We start from the raw sequence: 9,593 nt of genomic DNA, 5'->3' as shown, positions 1-9,593 counted from the left end.
TAAAGGTATACCGCCAATGACAGCCACTTGTCAAATATTAGTCTAGTGATCAATGCTTATCAATTTAGTGATCAATACAGGGATAAAAAAAATTTTTAATTAATAATGAATTTTTTTTGTGTTTTTGAATCAAATCCAAAAACAATACAAATGTAACAATAACAAAAAAAAAATACAAAAATAGAAGAATATATTTTAAATTTCATGGCGGTATAAAACGTGGCAGAAAAACTGTCCATGTATCAAGTGATTTTTTCATTTAATTTTTGTCATTAGAAAGAACGTATCTAATCCAATGTGACCCATAGTATGTACTAAAGTGACTTCTTTACATCACAAAGATCCCATAAATGATGGCCGCATGTCCAGAACTCGAAAAGTCATGTTTTACACGTTAAACAAAATTGCACAGTGACAATGTGACCGAGTGACAGGGCTCATGTGCGCCCCCTACAGTTTATTCCCGCAACTTAAAAGTAGGATAAATAACACTTCTCATTTTTTCAAGAAAAATATTAGAAAAATAGTTTCAATGTCTTCTCCTCTGCGACTGTGGCTTATGAATAATTTATATTCCGTGAAAACCTGTGTGTGACTTTGGGAGGGCGCGGAGTCAGTGACCCAAGAGGCAGGTAGCAGTCTCAAAGCAACAACTGCTGAATTGTAGAGTAGCGCTGGCTCCTCCGCAAACTTCTTTACCTTCTTCTGTCCTTCACAATTTCCTAGTGCCTGCAGTCCCGCTGGCCACTGCTGAGGGTTTAATAAAAAGTGAAACCAACAGTTTATCTGAGCACAGCAGGGAGATGAAGCGGCTTAGAGGGGGGCTTTTGTCAGGCAATGATGAGACAATGTATCCATATGGAGAACAGAAGGAAGGCTGAATTCCGTGTAAGCCAGGCCCCTGTGTTCTGAATGAGCAGTACAGTCAACGCTCCAGGGCAAAGGCTCTTAACATAACAACTGAGCAAAAGAGGGTTGAGGGAGGGGGGGGGCATGTTCTCATTACAAACCCAGATTCCGTGAATCATCTGTAGCGTCTCCCAGATACTAAACTCAGGCAAATAAGCTCTCTAGATGTAGGATACCCAGCTCTCCCGGCTAATAACTTACCCAGCGGAGCTTTTGTCCCTCTGCCATTTCAATCTGAAAAGCCTGCCCCTGGGTCTCTTCTGTAAAGACCAATAAAATCACAACAAATTTCCTTTGGGGAATTAGTCCTTTGTACTGAGTGCTTAGCTATCAAAATTACATGGGATTGGGAAATATGCTACCTTTACAAGTCCTCCCAAGGGTCTGGACCGATAACTTGGCACAGTGTGAATGATGCCTAGGTTTTTGCACTACATTTGCATCCCCGGCCTTTCCAAAAAGTTTTCTTTGAAGTCAGTCTTGCTACTAATATTTAAGTTGTCTTAGGGCTCTTGCACAAGGCTGGGATGTGAGTATGGAGGCCATCTGCTCCATAGTATGGAAATGCGTGGTCCCTGTCCACTGTCATACAGGCTCTGTAGGCAATGCTTCTCAGGATGAATATCTCCATACATCCAGAGCCTGGTGGAGAATGCCACACATTTTTTTGTTGATTTGTATGGCCCCACACACCTGCATTGGCACCACATAATGACACCCTACATAGGGTGTCTAGAGTCAGATCCATCACATGGCAGGAACCAATGGCACCCTTTATGGACTGCTTAACTAATGGTGTCCATTGCTGATTACATTCTAATGTTTCTAATTTTACTGGAAAAATAGGATTGTGTGCTATGCTGGGGACATGTGATATCCATTGTATTCACAGCTTGCCTGCAAACACATTCATTTCAATGGGTACATATAGACATCCATTCCATTTCTATGGACCAATAGTCTGTGGAAAAAGAAGACAATCATGGTCTATTTAACGTCCATAAAAGTCTGTCTCTAAGACTCATAGACAGCACATGGATGCCATCCATGTTATTTTTCATGGCCCCAACACATTAACACATACAAACACACACTTGATCCATTTTTAGATGAACCATGGACAGCACATGATCTAATGTTGAGCCGGATCGTATGTGATTAACTCTGATCCACCTTAGATGTGTGAATAAGCCCTTACTATGTGGAGTGATATATAAGTACAAGGGACAACTGTTTCTGTATTAGTCAGGAGTCAAAACTAGAGAGAGTGCTTAAGATGCACCAACACCCTCCTCATATAACTAGCATTGCACTTCTGTAACCTGTAAGGCTCATTGACTTGTATTGAATTCACATATACTCTCCGCACTGTAGAAGTCAGATCTCATCCTTTACCATTATCTGATTTACACAAGAGAAAAAGCTGATTGTCCATTACATGTTGTTGTCCATTGTAGAAGTGTCATCTCTAGTTGTATTCCTAGCTAATGATATATTCCTTTCCCTAGATTACAAAGTCTTCTGATACATAGCTATTGCACTATACTAGTAAAGACGGAATTGACATGGGAACCAATGAAACTATATAAATGCCTGCAAATTCTTCCCAAAGAGTGAAGGCCATGATGAGAAACTAGAACAATTCTATTATACCCAGGAAAGTTTTATTAGGATCCAACTAAATATATAAAGCTATGTCTTACTATTGTGAATGCCGTGGCAAATGCATCGAAATGAATAAAGAGAGTCTGTCATCAAAGCCAGCATATTGACCCAGCCATGTAGTTAGGTTAGGATTATCTGATTTAAAGGATCATTCTTGTGCAATGGTGCCTCCATTGCAGAGATGTTGCTGGTTTTGTCAATGCAAGGAGCAGCAATCCAAATGAAGCCAAGGAAAGGCTGCACAAGGGAACATTGAGGATTTAGCTCTACTGTGGATGCATTTGCACAAAATTTTTGGACGCTAGATAGCCCTGTTAAAATATAGCCCAATCAGGGACTTGTACAGATTTCGGGTATAACGCACTCCAATTTTCAGGCAAAAGGTGCCAAGGTATCTCTGCCCCAATCACCTTGATTCTGCCCTTCTCCATCCGCTTTTCTTATGGTGGAAAGCCAGTTGGAAAGTGAAGCACTTTTGGCTTTTTTTTTTTTTTTTTTTGCTCATACAGTCGTGCACCAAAAGTGAGCTACATTTGTGCCAATAACGAGGCATGGCCAGTTTAGTAAATTCTGCCAATGTGCATAATAAGTATATAAGTGCGCTCACATGAGGGATCAAAGAGTTGACTTGGTTGGCCAAACTCTATTCACATTGTGGGTCCCCAGGGACCAGTTGTTTGGGAAGATACGATGATCTGAATGAAATGATTGTTTCCCTGTAGAGCCACAAGAAAGACAAAACATTGAACGGCTCTTGTTCAAATCAATGGGAATCCATATGGACATCTTATGACCTCAAGTACTAAGAACATAACTGATCAAGGCTCACGGCTCTGGATAAAAGAAAGAGATCACAGTCAGGTATGTAGGAGGGTTGACAGGTATTTAGAAGGGGATTGTCCAAAGTAGGCAGACCCTTTAAAGGGAAAACCCTGAAGTGAAGAAATTAAGGATGATGGCCTAAAATAAAGTTTGGTGGAGTAGCCTATATGTAAATCTTCCATTCATCATTCCTTATTGATAGACTGAGACCAATGGTTACGCTATTTATCTCCATGTCTATTATTCTTTTATTTTCTATTCTCATTTGTGAAATTTACAAATTACATACTGTACAGGTTCCAAACTTAAGAATATAGAAGCTCAAAAAAGGAAATATTGTGAAATTTATTTTACAAAAAAAAAATAAAAAATCATGCAAACATTTTTCCAACTTTGTAAAGTTTTTCTTTTGTTATGTAAATTACAGTTGAGTTAGGAATGGACTCTCTGGAGCTCACTGGTGTAGTTATATGGGTCAAAGCAAAGGCATTGTGAACAGGCTCCCAGGCCCCTAAGCTGGGGAGGCCACAGGGCCCTGTCCCTGAATTACTGTTCCTGATCATAGAGAGAACTGTGCAGCCATACAGTTATAGTTGCAGGTCCACTCTATCCCATCACTGCTCTCAATATGATCACACAAGGGTGGAACTAGGAAACTAGAGCCAAGACAATGCTGGAGCCTAGAAAGAGCTAAACATTGAACTCCATTTACCCTTCCCCAGGTATAATAAGATTAACCCTTTCTCTGGACTAGAACGATCATGGATATTAACATTAATCACTTCACTGCCCTATTTTACCAGGGATACTTGAATTATTCCCCTCACTATCCAGCACCAACCAAAATTAACTCCTTCACTGTCCTAGACCAGGAGCTATACTAACATTAAGCCATTCATTTCCCTAGACCACCTTGGATTCTGCAATTATTCCCCTCACTGACCTAGACCATCAGGTATACTGACATTAACCTCTTAAATGATCTAGACAGCCAGGTATACTGAAGTTCACTACCATAGACTTCCAAGTCTACCAACATTAACCCATTCGCTTTACTGCTCTTGATTACCAATGATACTGAAATTAACCTCTTCACTTCTCTAGGCCACCAGGAATATTGGTAATAACTGTTTTACTGTCCTGGATCACCTTTATTTATTGCCATAAACAACATACTGCCATACAACAGCATACTGATATTAACCCCTTTACTGTCCTAAACAACCATCTGTAGTTGTCATCAGTTCTGTCATGGCTAGGGTTTATCCAATAATAGCTTGGCCCTATGGGTGGTCCTCTGTTCCAGTGGTCAGTCCTGCCCTGTGTATAGCGATTGTAAGGCCGGGTTCACATGGTTTTTTTTTTTTTGGTCTGGAAACTAAGGTGGAGGCCGCCTCAGTTTCCGGACCAAAAAAACGGGTGGCTGCCACTTGATGCCGGTGCAGTGCACCGGCGTCCAGTTGCGCACTCTGCAATGACTCCGCCTAAAAATGAGCATCTTCTGATTGGCTCCCATTGATTTCAATGGAAGTCATCTTTTTGGTCAGGATATTGAGGTGAATTCAGCCTCAAAATCCTGACCAAAAAACTATGTGTGAACTCATCCTAAGTCTGAGCTATAAATAGAAGTGATGAACTAGCTTTGTATTTGCATTGTAGGACTGCTTTACCTACGGTTCATTGTTTTGTATTATAGTTATTGCCCTTATACATAAATCTCTGTATGACATTCGGCCAATCAACACTGGTCAATGCATTCCTATGGGAAAAAGTCAGCTCCTGCTTATCGCAAGCTGACAGGGATCCCGACGAGATAGTGGTGTAATACAGTGACTTGGGCTTGTTAGGTGCCCCCAGAAATGCTTCCCCTGCAGTCCCAGTTGCATTCCAGGGTGTTGGCATCATTTCTTGGGGTGTGATAGTGGACTTGGTGACTCTCCTGAGTCGAAGTGTGGCTTCCCCTGAAACAAAGCATTTTTCCCCATAGACTATAATGGGATTCGATATTCGTTCGAATAGTCAAATATTGAGGGGCTATTCGAAATGAATATCGAATCTCAAATATTTCACTGTTCACTCATCTCTAGTGGCCACCTTTTTCCTTTGACACATGGTTGATCTTGTTCTGGGGTAAAACTTGTAGTCCTTCATACAGAGGATCAGAGTATCTAAGAAGACGTTAATTACTGCCTGATGACTATTGATCATACCACAAGACACGCAGTGTAATCTACATTCTACTATCTGACTCCTTTATATACTAAAGACAATAGTAATTATTGAGCAGTAATTATTATCATTACCTCCAGAAAATTGTATAAAAGCCCATCTACACAATACTACATTATATCCAGCCATGTATCTCGCCGGCGTATTGACAGCTGTAGTTATCTAATGAATTGTAAATGGTCACTCTCTAATTTAGTAAATGTGCTTTAAGTCAATAATTCCTCATAGCATAAAAATCTATCTAAATTTGGGATTGAGAGTTTACTACTTAAGTATTTTAACTGTAACATGAGGAAAAGAACATGCGCAACGCATCCAACATATCCTACAATTGCTGTCACATTAGGTAGAATAGATTTATTTTACTCAAAATACACAAATACACCACGCTACCCAGAAATGGTCACCACTTACTGTACATGTATCCTTGTTCCTACTGGTGCTCAGAATCTAAATTCCAAATTTTGGAGTGTGGAAGGAAACCGGAGTAGCCGGAGGAAATTCATGCAAATATGGGGAGAACCTGCAAAGTTCATCTACATGTTCGTCTTGGTCAGATTCAGACTCAGGAGTGGATTCCAGCACTGCAAGACAACACTGCTCAAACACAGTAGAAACACATTGAGGAACAATTTGAAGAACTGTATTTTTAAGTGTGATATGTATGTATTGTTGTAAGAATCGTGGGGCTGATTTATCATGACTTGCACCCTACAAAAACTGGCATCACAGGTCACAATTTTTTTTCACAGGTCACAATTTTTGTGAAAAAATTGCAATTTTTTAAGTTCTGTGCCCAGCATGCCATGTTCCTCAAAAGAGGCATAGAGTGGGCATATTGGGAAGGGCCATTGGCCAGGTAAAATTTATCATCATTTACACCTGTGATGATGAGTAAAACATATGCAAATCTATTCTCCATGATGTAATTAGGAGAACAGTGCCTCTGTATGCTGACCTCTAGAGGGCAGCCCCCATAACAGCATGCATGACTGAGTTAATAAGCCTACTAACATGATGCAGAGTTTATTGCCAAACTAGTATTTTATATTCCAAAAGGAACAGACTCCCAGATGGAAATTTATGTTGGCAAAGAGTCAGAGTAGATTTCTGATTAGGTTCATAGAACCCAGATGACAAGGCATACATGTACACTTCAGTGGGACAGGGATTATCAAGACTGGAGTCTAAACACGAGTCTTTATATATCAGCCCCATATATTTTATTTATTTATTTATGTAGATTGTGAGCCCCCCCATACAGGGTTCACAATGTACATTTTTCCCTATCAGTATGTCTTTGGAGTTTGGGAGGAAATCCACGCAAACATGGGGAGAACATACAAACTCCTTGCAGATGTTGTCCTTGGCAGGATTCGAATCCAGGACTCCAGCGCTGCAAGGTTGCAGTTCTAACCACTGAGCCACCGTGTTGCCCCAGCCCCATAGGTTTTAGTGTCCATGACAGTTACCAATAGCAGACCTGTTGGCCTGTTCTTAGGTTCCAGTTACCATAATAACTGTTTGGTAACCTAAGATCACTGCTCGGGGGAACAGATAGGAATAGGACTCCCTACGTCAGATTTTCTCAAACTCTTTTCCAGGCTAAAATGGTCAGTACTGGAGTTATATCCAACCCCAGCCATTGGGATGTCAGCTGTATAAAGCAGCGACATCTGAAACGAAGATGTAGACGAGGTATCTGCGCCATATTTAAGCATAAACAAATGGTTAATCTAAATGAATCTCATTGGTTAACTAAAATAGTAAAAAACGTATGATAGACTGTAGTGTATATATATATATATATATATATATATATATATATATATCCAGTATAGATACAGAGCCTTAGCTCCTGACATTTATACCTTTCAGCTTTTGGAATTGGTTGTCTTAAAATATAGTCCTAAACTTTAAAGTTTGCAAAAAGGAACATCTTGGAATGATGAAAATCACTGGATTGGTTGACGTTTTAATGAGTTACAAATGGAAAAAAACAAAATACTCTAAACATCTCAATCTATTCGGTATTGAGTATTAGTGCCACATGCAGAAATACGGCCACCTTGGCCTGCTATAAGTGAGGTCAATGGTTGTCCAGGTAAGGCTAGGCCACACTGAATTCACGTCATCAAGTTTAGCCGACGGCAGCTCTTTTTGCAGTTTCCCGGCTGTGTAAGATAGAAGACATAACTGTCACTCCTGATTCTGCCACACATCCTATTAATACTCTAAAATATGCAATTTTTTTTTCTATAAAAACCTTGAACAGCAGTCAGACTAAAAAGATGGCGACCGTTGAGCTAAAAGTGGAGAACACACATAATTCACTCCAACTTGTTCAAAGGAACAAATGAGTTTAATTATTAGTTACAATCTTGTCAATAATTATCACCCCATCTGTGTGTTATAAATGGCCACGTCTCCAAATCTGCATCATTATCTTTTAAGGACACCAATGGGTGCATTAAAATGCTGAAAGAGGCATTGATCTGATGTACAGAGGAAAAACCGTCTTCACTCATCACCACACATGTTCATGCTCGTCCTTTCCAAGTTTTCGAAGAGTCTACAAAAAGTAACGTTGAACATAAAACACATGAATTTATGGCAATGGAAAGGTTTCTGTCTGATCTTGGCATGAAACACTAAGCAGTCCTCGGATTATTCAGAATTTGGAGGACGTCATTGGCAGTTCAGAATTTATCTATTGACTATCTGGATGCTTTCTTAGTAATTTCCTGGTTATTATGTACAATATGCAAAACACTAGTAAAATTTTCCAAAAAGTAAAAAATTCTCAGTGTTATTTTTTATTTTTTACACATTTAATTAAATGCGTTCCATATTTTTGACAACAAGCATTCATTTCCATGTTTCATTCTAGAAGTCCTCAGGGGGAGGGGGCTTTATCAATCCCTTTACACCAATTTTCTGGCTTCGATAGATGATATTTTAGCATATATTATACGATTTCCTTCTCCAAATATACACAACAACCCTCTCCTGTGGCACAAATGTGGATGGGGCAGGAAGCAGGATGGGCCGGAATGGGGTTGTTAATAAATCTTTCGAGCATAGGGATTATTCTCATTGCCCTAAGTGTAAGTTTTCTTAAACATAATTTTAGTATTGAAGGACAGGAAGGGATATTCAGTAGAGATGAGCGAACAGTAAAATGTTCGAGGTTCGATATTCGTTTCGAGTAGCCCCTCAATATTCGACTACTTGAATCGAATATCGAACCCTATTATAGTCTATGGGCGGAAAATGCTCATAGGGATAGGCAACGTTCGATCAAATTATACTTACCAAGTCCACAAGTGAGGGTAGGGCTGGATCCTCCGAGAAGTCTTCTCCATGCAGCGTCCCCGTGGCATCTTCCGGCTCTTCATTCACTCTACCAGGCATCGGGCCTGGGCAGAGCCGACTGCACATGTCCGCACTACAAGCAGGCATGCGCAGTCGGCTCTGCCCAGGCCCGATGCCTGGTAGAGTGAATGAAGAGCCGGAAGACGCCGCGGGGAAGCTGCACGGAGAAGACTTCTAAAGGTAGGAGAAGAACCAGCGTTGATTGACCGACTGTATAGCATTCGGCCAATCAATGCTGGTTCTGCATTGAACTTTTACATTCAAACAGCGAGTGGTACTAGATCGAATACGAGTATTTTGAATACCGTAGTATTCGATCAAATACCTACTCAATCGAGTACTACTCGCTCATCTCTAATATTTAGTATTTAGGACTGATCATACTAATTTGTTAGGAGATTTACTATATAATACAATGCTCTAATATATAGCGGTGTATTTTTGCCCACAGTTATCTGTATTATTGCCTGTTTATTTATGTATGACACTTCAAATGTTGAATTTTTATATATAGTTTTATTTTTTTATTAAAAGTTATCTGATACTTTACATAAAATACTCAGCAAATTTTGTTTAAGGTGGAATTGCACTTA

The sequence above is a fragment of the Leptodactylus fuscus genome, chromosome 10 (genome assembly GCF_031893055.1).
Source record: "Leptodactylus fuscus isolate aLepFus1 chromosome 10, aLepFus1.hap2, whole genome shotgun sequence".
NCBI lineage: Eukaryota > Metazoa > Chordata > Amphibia > Anura > Leptodactylidae > Leptodactylus > Leptodactylus fuscus.
Note: the sequence above shows the minus strand (reverse complement) of the source record.